General features: G+C 36.2%; 1 long non-coding RNA gene across 1 annotated transcript; it reads right to left on the bottom strand.

The window, feature by feature from the left end:
- Window positions 971-11,249, bottom strand: LOC109828443. Its single transcript, XR_002243685.1, has 4 exons — window positions 10,455-11,249; window positions 2,422-2,873; window positions 1,762-1,932; window positions 971-1,667 (listed from the first exon to the last, which is right to left on the bottom strand). It is a non-coding gene; the product is annotated as an uncharacterized LOC109828443 (long non-coding RNA).

An 11,255-nucleotide genomic window follows, 5' to 3' on the forward strand; every position in this document is an offset into this window, starting at 1 on the left:
CGGGATTACTTCTAATACAACGTGTTCGTGGATGGCTTTAATACCCTAAGTTGTAAAATAATAGCACTTTAATATATTCTCTTAGATATATTCTTAGGAATATTTTTATGACAACTGCCAAAAGGCACTAATGTGTCAATTTTTATAATTTAGGGTACTTTTTTTATAACTTCGCGTATTTAAATGTAAAGGTGGTGAAACAGTAGGGTGTTTAAATGTCATTTAGCCCTCAAAAATTGGATAAGCATGTTTCTGATGGCTTTCTTCTAGTAAACACAAATCTCACTAAAACACTATAAAATTTTATCCCACAAATTATCTTGATTCTAGTTTTGAGTTCTACTCAAAGCAAACTTTCATCACATGATTTCATCCAATAAAGTGGTTTATAAAATAACAGAAGCAAGGATTGGGCGAACACTAACAAAAATTATATATAAATAACGGGATATGATAACGAAAAGACTCGGGACAAATAATCACCCGATGGAGCAACACATATGAATAATACAATGTCCGCGCGTGTATATGATGAACTCAACTAATATTGCCAACAATGAAGTGCAGAAAGAACCGCTGATAAATGAAAATTCGTATGGGTTCATATCTATTCAATTTTAAGTTGTTTTTGTGAAGAAATGTTAGTAAGTAGTTGAACACCTACCATAGTCATGAACGCTAAGGGGTTGTTTTGTACGTCTTGTGAGAAAATGCGTGTATTTATGACACACTATGAAAAGTGATTATCCGCTTCATTGATTTCTATTTGTGTTTTTATATTGTTTGGTTATGAATCTTTGTGAATCCTTAAAATGATAATACCACATCGTTTGGAATGCTTGATGTAAACTTGGAAAGTGATATTTATGTGGACTCCGTTCAAAGATACATTTCATTATGGGTAAGATTACCTCCATAAACACACACAAAAAAACATCCAACAACATAATTTATCACTCAGTTAATATATAATTATCTAAAGAAACAAAAATTAGTATCTCAATACAAAATATAAAAAATATTTCTAAGAAAAAAAATGAAATCGGCAACTCCCATCTATCTAAGTGAGGAAATCAAGCCAAAACCTAAGTCAACATAAACGTGAACATCAATTTTCAACGGGGAATAACTCAATTTCGCAAGTTCCAACTTCTTTACGATAGCAAGTCACACGACATAAACATCAGAGCGTCGATGATTAGAGCGTACGTCGTCGGCTTAGTTCACATATATGCAAGGGTAAATCTCATAAAACTCCCTTAATTTTATAAAATGTCACAAGATCCCCTAGAATTAGAGTTTTCCCTCAAAAAACCACCAAATCCACCATGATCTAAACACGAATTCTCAAGCCCTCAGCCTGAACAATCTCCATCACCCATTAGCGAAAAAAACCCCTCCTCACCTCTCCTATCTCCAACGAAATCTTCATCATCTTCATCCTCCATTGAGACCCCCACCTCCTCTACCTTGATCTCACCTATCTCTATATAAAACCCAGAACGAGGACGGAGAGCACTACCCGTTCGTAGGCTAACATCCCAGATTTGCTTCACCAAAATTATCCTGGATTACACTGTGTATACACTCTCCCTCTCCCTCAGTTGCCAATAGTAGCATCATACAAAATACATTTTTTGAGCAGGAATAATCATAGAGCAGCAAACCTGCAAGAGGGAGCCATCAATTATACGCAAACTCATGGGTACGTACATAGTTTCAAATAGATGGTAAAAAGGTTAGTAAGTTCAATGCAATCACCTAGTCATTATCAATTTTACCACTTATTTATCCTCCTTGGACACACAACCGTCCTTATCTTGAAAGAAAATAAACAAACACTGAGCATACTTTCTTCCGCCTCTAGTTTTAGCTACACAATAAGAGGTCACGATTCATTTGTTCATTTGCAATTCGAATCTTATGTAAAAGCTGTATAAACCAAACGTAAGAGTCAGACAATAGCGAAGAGCAAACCATCCAAAAATCATGCAGGGAAGGAACCAAGAAAATGCTCTGGTAAACTTTTAATTATATACTTTTCAACCATTCCCAGAGCATATGAAATCATTTTTAAGGGTAAATTTCATAAAGCCCCTAAAGTTTGGGAGATTTTGCGCAAAACCCTCTCAAAGTTTCTGAAGTAGAGAAAACCGCGAGGTTTTAAAATGATAAAAAACCTATCACGAACTATGGTGTCATAAACAATGTCAACATGCATGGCAAAAGGTGTAAATTTTCCTGAATACTTCTACCTACCACAACCCAAATATAGCAGATATATATTAAGTATATCAGGCAAATTTTATCCAAAACATGTCGCATGCTCTGCATGCGGCGACTGCAATTGGTCACTAGAAAAGTTACACGGTAGTATTCTCTAATTTAGAAAGCTTAAGGGTGTCTGTAAAATTTACGTACCCAAATTATAAATTCAAAGCCAGCCTTCTTAACCTCATCTTTCTGGATTGAATGGCCATAGCAAGTTGTCTATGCCCTAACAGCAGAAGGGACGTGGTAGTCAAGATCATTTATCCTGGTGGCCGAGTTGAAATACATGATAGGCCCATCCGAGCAGCGGAGATCATGCAACGAAACCCCATGTGTTGCGTCACATTCCCAAATGTTTTTCACGAGCCCTCAGCAATCATCACCCCAGACACAGTGCTCATGCTGGGCCAAAAGTTCTATGTTGTCCCCAAAAGCACACTTCGAAAGCTTCAACGGCTTTCTGCAAGAAGTCCAAATTACTCTCCTCACCTTACGTCAAAAAAAACGAGCACTCCCAAGAGATCTTTTTACTGCTTGAAGTCATTTGCAAATAAAAACACCAGAGAGGACAAGTTCGATAATGGATGCTTGAATTTTTTTTCCTGAAATAAGAAAAAAAACACTAAACAAAGAAAAGCAGCAAGATATGGCATGAGAACTCGAGAAAATGCAACAAAAGAGCTACGTTCTCCAAAGCAAGTAAGACCACATGCAACTCCATCTTACCATTGGCAACCAAGCCTCGATAGCATAACAGATGAATAAGATTGTCACACCTATTATTCAATTACATGTTAACCAGTACTCTCTACATGTGAATACATGTCCATAAAACATGTACAATGTGTGAATAAAAATGTTGCAAAAAGTTAGCTAATGTATCTTTACCTTGTTCACAGAACTTTATAGAAAAATAAAAGTAGTTAGTCCGTCTAATAGCAGCCAAAAGTTACATTTTCATGCGTGCGCGCGCGCACACACACATGTATGTATATATACACATATATATGTACATACACACACATATTGAAAATAATGTCATCAGAGATCAGGATTTCAGTTGTATAGTTTTTAACAAACTGAACTCAAGCGCTAAAGCTTTCCTTCTTTCTTTGGAGGTTGTGGTTCAAATTTTCCAGTCTGCAGTGAAAGAAATTTCTAACCTAAACGAGAGACATTAATACAAGCTTAACATGCAATGAAATTGAGATCATTTTACATGGAGGCTACTAACTGAGCATTAAATCTCGTTGTAATTCTGGTGCACAATAGAATAACGAGTTAAATTAGCAAAGAGAATAATTCTCTGCTTGCGTAAATTCTTTGCCACTTCACAAAAGCTTCTTGCTGCTTGTGTAGCGGCACATTTCTTTAAGAAGCAAAAAAGATGACATCGTTTAATAATATAAAGGCATTTCTTCTGTAGAATAAATAGGGTACTGCTTTTTATAACTTGAGTTCTAAACATATCAAACTCCCAACAGCAAGGATGGATGCACACTAAGAGCTATGAGGGAGCATGCGCCCATGTCTATAGCAAAATTATGCTAGTGTGCCTAGAATTTTAACTAATGCCCCCATGCAATATTATTTGTTATCTAAAGAACAATTATAGAGAACTGTTGTAGTAATTTAGTAGTAGTTTATTAGTTTTTGTGATGAAAATGAAAATAATCATGTATTTGATATAAAAATGACAATAGAAATTAATATATGTCGAGATCTTTGTCATTATCATATAATAATTTTTTTATTTATAGAATTAATATTATATAACTTATAACTTATTAAATTATATGTATAATTGTATATGTGCTCCTATAGGAAAAAATTCCGGATCTGTCCCAGGTCCCAAGAGAGATGATGCAAATTAGTTTTGCTTTGGAGCTCCTCTCAATCAGCATAAGTTTCCCTACTGCTTTGAATAAACATCTTTTCCAAAATTGTTATAGAAAATGGAAGAGGACAATTTGCAATGAGCATCATTGCATCAATTCCCTAGTTGAAAAAAGAAGTGCACTCGTAAATCCAACTAAACCCACTGATCTCGATGAAATTTACTATCATAGGCACACATCTCGATGAAATTTAGCTGCTCTGTTCCAGCCATTTCTATTCAACCTCATGTGATGAAGCTGCCTCAAATTAAAGAAATTTAGAGAAATACCATTCTAGAGAGAGATATTAATATACTCTTGGTTTAACCTAAATCTATATATCAGTAGTTCTGGAGCAACAGACATTATCCTTCGGGCTTCTCCTTTACTGTATTTTATTGTTGGTAATATCGGAAGATATTGTTCTGTAGTAAAACCTCAGTTTCTTCATCCATTCCCCAGATTCCCAGCACAACCTTGAACAGAAAGTAACTATACCTATAACACTGATTCATCATATCTTACTAATTCCCTTCCTTTCCTTCTGTTATCCCTGGATAAAAACTATCTTATATACATGTTTCACCCAGTAGCTGTTTTCTCTTTATCTTCTATTTCAGATTCTGGGTAGCCATAAAAGTCTAAGCCTTTAAAATTTCTCATTTAAACAACTCGTCTTCCCTTATTTTCCAAAACAAAGCCCTCATATAGATCAGATTCCATTGTACAAACTATAAGGAATAATATTGTGCATAGCCTTATCGCTAGAGCTAGCACAAATTTAGTAAGTTGTTAAACGTGAACATTCGGTCAGCAGTAGCGAGCGTATGGCAATCAACTTCACCCAAAAGATGCAGTACAATACATGCAGCTGAGGATGAGGACTTGTATTAATAGGAAACACCAAATACATCATAATGCCACTTGGAAGATGCAAGACATTACAAAAGAATCATCCACCCTCTAAATTTTCAAGTGTGCATTTTCTTTTGAATTTTTGAAGATTTAGAATCCTTCTCCAGTGTGGACTTACTTTTCACGTGTACCTGGGGTCAAGCTAATGTCATTTCTAAGCAGTCTAAACTAAATTATTGCTACTAAAGGTTTTTGTTGGGGAGAAAACAAAAACAATTTAAAACTTTCAAACAGAAATGATGATAGTTTCATTTTGTTTTGATCTTCATTTTGTTCAATCTGTAACATTAAACTGTGCGTTAGCCCTTACAGTTGAGAGTAGTTGTTTACTATTGTTTAGTCCCACATCGCTTAGGGACAAACTTCTTTTTTTCTTTGAACACTATAAATAACATGCTAAAGAGAGCTAATAAACTTACTAGGGTTTTCCAAATTACATGGTATCAAAGCCACCCTGTTTTCTCTCTCTAAATTTCTAAACCCTAGTCGCCACCTTCCACCCCTCTTAAACCCTAGTCGTCATCCTCCACCACAACCAAACCCTATCTGACACTGTTCATCTGCCTAGATATTGTTCATAGAGCACTATTCATCCGACTATACTGTGCATCCGTCGTTTAAAAAAATAATCTAATCATTTAGCTTATCAACTAGATATTCATAGATCTTCAGCTAATCATTTAGCTAATCTACTAGATTTTCAGAAATCTTCAGCTAATCATTTAGCTCATCAACTAGATCTTTATAGATCTTTAACTAATTATTTAGTTTACCAACTACCACTTTATAAATCTTCATCTAATTATTTAGATCTATGTTACGATCAATCGTTAACAATCTCTTTGAGATAAACGATAAGTCGTTCTTTACGGAATGGTTGTACTTATTAAACTAATTACTTGATTAGTTGATGATGATTTGATTATTGGAATTTAATTTGTTGTTGAGTGAGATTGATAGTTTATTTTTGGGAGATTACTAGTTGAAGGATCTTATTTGCTATGTTGATGGTGTCCCCCAGTAATTATGTTGATGAGATAAATACCCATACGGAGATGCTCTCTAGCAGGATCACTGACCAAAAATTGAATGGACCCAATTACCTACTTTGGAAGCAACTAGTTTCAGTTTATATTTTAGGATAGGGAAAGTATAATCATCTTACAGATGACCCTCCCGTACTAGTTACTGCCTCCTGAAAACCTGATGACACTGGTCTACTTCATCAACTTTGGAACAGCATGAAACCACAGGTCCTTCAGCTAGTAATTCACTGTAATATAGTGAAACAAGTGTGAAAGTTCTTGGAACAATTGTACTTAGGCCAGGGCATGCTAATCGGGTGTATGACGTCATTCAAGTGTTATTTCGAAGTAGGATGGACGAGCATAATCAGACTTTTGAAGAGCATTATGACTACTTTAATCGCCTCACAAAGGAGCTGAGACAGATTTTTTCCATTATGGGGGATATTTAGAAGATGTAAGATCAGTGGGATTAATTAATGGTATTCACCTTTCTTGGTTCTCTTCCACAGTCTTATAATTCAGCAATGCCACAAATTATTAGGAGCTCTACTATACGTTCTTTAGCAGACATATTACATTTTGAGATCAACAGTGCCAGATTCGACAGCAAGTACTACTTCAGAATCTGCAAATAGGTCTACTCTCGCCACACAGAGTAGACAGATAACTAGTCGAGCGGGTGGTCATGGTGGAGGTCGCTTTGGGAGACGTAGAGGATGTTTTGGAGCACGTGGTAGACGAGATGATAGTTCATGAGGAGCTGCAGGGAAGGGTTCATCTAGTCCCTCTATCTATTGTCATTATTGTACGAAATCAGATCACATGAAATTTCATTGTCCTCAACTATAAGGAAAACAACCTCAGAGTGCACATGTAACTACACACGAGTCCCATGGATGAAGACACCCGCCGCCAATTTGAGCGGTTTCAGCTCCAGTTATTTCAACAAATGAGGAATACTAAATCCTCTCCTACTACGGCTGTGCTTGCCTAGACAAGTAAACCCACTGTTTGCCTTACATTGTCACCGTCTCATACTTGGGTTATAGATTCAGGAGCAACTGATCATATGATTGGGAGTTGAGGTATATTATCCTCTTATACACCTACCACCTTCTTTCCTTCAGTAGTATTGGCTAATAGATCTACCACACCTGTGGAGGGTATCGTATCTGTCAACACTAATACTCTTCCACTTTCTTCTATGTTATATCTTCCTCATTTTTCATTTAATCTCTTATCTGTCAGTAAAATTACTAAAGCATTAAACTGCACGGTCATATTTTTTCTTACACATTGTATTTTTTAGGTACTTGGGACGAGGAAGACGATTGGCATTGGACATGAGCGGAACGACTTGTACGAACTGAACTTTGCCCCTTCCTAGGTGGCATGTATCAACTCCACATCAGCCTTTGAAGTACATTGCCAGCTTGGTCATCCCCCTCTTTCAATTCTTAAAAGTTTACTTTCAGATTTAAATCACATCGAGTCTTTGGAATGTGAGTCATGTCAACTCAGAAAACACCAACGGGTGTCTTACCTGAGTCGCGTGAATAAACAAGTCAGTAACCCTTTTGATTTAGTACATTCCGACGTATGGGGTCCTTATTCTATTTCATCCAAACTCGGTTTCCAATATTTTGTTAGTTTTATAGATGATTTTTCTCGCATGACTTGGATTTACCCGCTGACAGTCGTTTTGAAGTGTTCTATATTTTTAAAGTTTTATGTGCATAGATTAAAAATCAATTTCACACTACCATCAAAACTTTAAGAACAGATAACGCTAAGGAATATTTTAAAAAATCTTTCATAAAATATTTAGAAGAAAATAAAATTTTACATCAGTCTTCTTGTACTTACACACCCCCAACAAAATAGGATTGTTGAGTGCAAGAACATACACTTGCTAGAATTTGCTAGGACCTTGTTATTTTATCGTCAAGTTCTAAAATATTTTTGGGATGATGTCATTTTAACGGCATGCTATCTGATCAATAGACGACTCTCACCTGTCTTAAAGAATAAACCATGATCTCCCTTTTATATCTGGCTGAAGGCGCTTTTCATTTATCTCCTAAGATCTGTGGATCTCTATGCTTTATTCACAATCATAGTCCTCAACGGACGAAATTAGATTCGCGATCTCTTAAGGGTATTTTTCTTGCATATTCTAGGACTCAAAAGGGTACAAATGTTATTGCCCATCCTTGAATCGATATATTATTTCAACTGATGCTGTCTTCTTTGAGAACAAGCCATGACATATTGCTTTTAACAAATTCTTAGACCCTCCCAATGATTATGACTACCTTCTTATTTGGAAAACCACTGTCAATGTTCTTTCCAAGGCTGCTATACAGACTGAACTACCATCCACATTTGCGAAACCAGTCCAAGTTTATATAAGACGTACTACTTTGCAACCTAAGCCATTGTCTCAATCCACCAAAGAGCCTGATATACTAGCAAGTCAATATGTGCTCGTACAACTAAATGCTCAGGCTACTGATGATCTTCCTGTTGCTCTCCGAAAGGATAAGAGATCTTGTTCTCAAAGTTATTGATATCCTCTTACACACTATGTCTCTTACGCTTCATTATCTCCATCACATTACTCTTTCATATCTTCTTTAGATTCTTACTCGGTTCCCAAGAATTTGTCAGAAGCTCTAACCTGGATTGAACAACGGCAACGCAAGACGAAATGAAGACCTTAGAAAAATGGGACTTGGGTCTTATTTCTCTACCATCAAGAAAGAAAGCGGTTGGCTACAAATGGGTTTACACTGTCAATCCAGATGGCTCTCTGGCTCGCCTCAAAGCTCGATTAGTTGCGAAAGGGTATTCACAGATTTATGACCTTGATTATATCGATACATTCTCTCATGTAACTAAAATGATATCTATCTGCATTCTTATTTTGCTCGATGCTCGCTATCACTAGCCACTATATTAGTTGGACGTTAAAAAATGCATTTCTTGATGAGAAAATTTATATGGAGCAACCATTAGGTTTTGTTGCTCAAGAGGAGTGTGGCAATGTTTGCAGGTTAAAGAAATCTCTGTACGGTTTGAAGCAATTTCTGAGGGCTTGGTTCAGACGTTTTGATGTAGTTTTTCAGACCTTTGGTTTTCATAGAGCTCAGAAAGACCACTCAGTTTTCTGAAGATTTCATGGTGGAAAGTGGAACCTTTTGGTTGTATATGTTGATGACATTATGATCACTGGCGACGATGCACAGGACATTAGTCGTTTAAAGAGGTATCTATAGCAACAATTTCAAACTAAGAACCTTGGATCCTTAAAATATTTTTGGGTATCGAGGTAACTAGATCAAAGAAGGGAATTCTCTTATCTCAGAGAAAATATGTACTTGATATGTTGCTAAATGCTGGGATGTCAGAATGCAAAGACATTAGCTCACATATGGACCATAAATCAAACTACTATCGACTCAGGGGGAGTTACTGCAGGATACTAAAAAATACAGACGACTTGTAGGTAAACTAAACTACCTAACAGTCACGAGACCGGATATTGTATTTTCTATGAGTGTAATCAGTCAGTTTCTTTTGGCACTTAGGAAACCTCATATGGAAGCTGTGAAGTGGATTCTTAGGTATCTCAAGAAAACCCTAGAAAAATGAGTACTCTATTTAGATGGTGGTCACACAAGCGTTGTAGGATTCTCAGATGCAGATTGGGCAGGATCTCCAGAAGACTGACGGGCAACTATTAGGTATCGTGTATTTCTTGGAGGAAATCTAATATCATGAAAGAGTAAGAAACAGAGTGTAGTCTCTCGACTACAGTTGAGTCGAGTATCAAGCAATGGCGAATTTGAGTTGCGAGTTGATCTGGGTTAGAGATATACTAATAGAGATTGGTTATCATCTGGAGTGTCCTATGAGCTTGTATGGAGATAATAAGGCCGCTATTTACATAGCTGAGAACCTGGTGTTTCATGAGAGGATAAAATACATTGAGATTGATTGCCACTTAATTCGTGAGAAGATAGAGAAAAGAATCATTAGAGCCAAGCATATACAATCAGATCATCAACTTGCAGATATTCTCACTAACCTCTTGGGAGAACATAAGTGAATTTTATTTGTCACAAGCTAGGGATGTACAATATGTATGCTCAGTTTGAGAGGGTGTGTTAAGAGTAGTTGTTTTACTATTGTTTAGTCTCACATCAATTAGGGACAAACTTCTTTGTTTCCTTGAACACTATAAATAATATCCTAGAGAGAGCAAATAAACTTACTAGGTTTTCTAAATTACATAATAAGAATGAAAAAGAAAAGTAACTGAAACCACTAAAACTAGATTCAAACTTAGTGTGGGTCTAACCTTGCGATGGCAAGTCGAACATTATCTTACCCAGCTCGAGAGCAAATCTGTGGTACCTGGTAAACAATGAGAAAATTCATTCTTTACAAACTAAAATAGAACAACAAAAGCAAACAAATTCTAAAATTGGGGAGAAATAAAGAGGAGAAAAAACCTGAAGAAGGGGTTGCATACCTATTCTGGCAAATAAGATGCTATCTCTAAACAACCAGCTATGACGAAAATTTCATCACGACACTGAGATTAAATCAGAGCGAGTAGCTGAAGCTATATATCAAATGAGGCATGCATGAAGATATGTCAACATTTGCGTCTGAATGTATATACAGAGACACAGAGAGATGATAGTTGAAAACTGAAACTGGCAGAAAACAGAACAAGGAGAAAGAGAAGGCATGAAAAAGATAATAAACATTGTATAGATGCTTTAGAATATCAAGGTAAAAAGGACGTTTGATGCACATATCAAATTTGACCAATCTCAGGTGTTCATTAGGATTACAAGGATACATAAAAATATTCGTGAAGTGCAAACGCATCAGAAGGCTGCCTTAAAACTTCCTCTAGTACTGCTAGCAAAGTTAGCAGTTTTCTTATGCTTACAACAATAGCTTAAAGTTCTGAAGTGTTGAACTGACAGCTAATTTCCTTCTAACAATCTGTTGCAGTAAACGCTCAAAACAAAAAAGAAAAAAGAAAAAAAAGGAAAAGAAAAGGAACATGTTTCAGAAATCAATATGCCAAAAATCATTTAGTGTCCTTGGACACATCCTTTTCGTCCTTTTTGGTTCCTGAAACAGC

This window comes from Asparagus officinalis, chromosome 1, assembly GCF_001876935.1.
Source record: "Asparagus officinalis chromosome 1, Aspof.V1, whole genome shotgun sequence".
NCBI lineage: Eukaryota > Viridiplantae > Streptophyta > Magnoliopsida > Asparagales > Asparagaceae > Asparagus > Asparagus officinalis.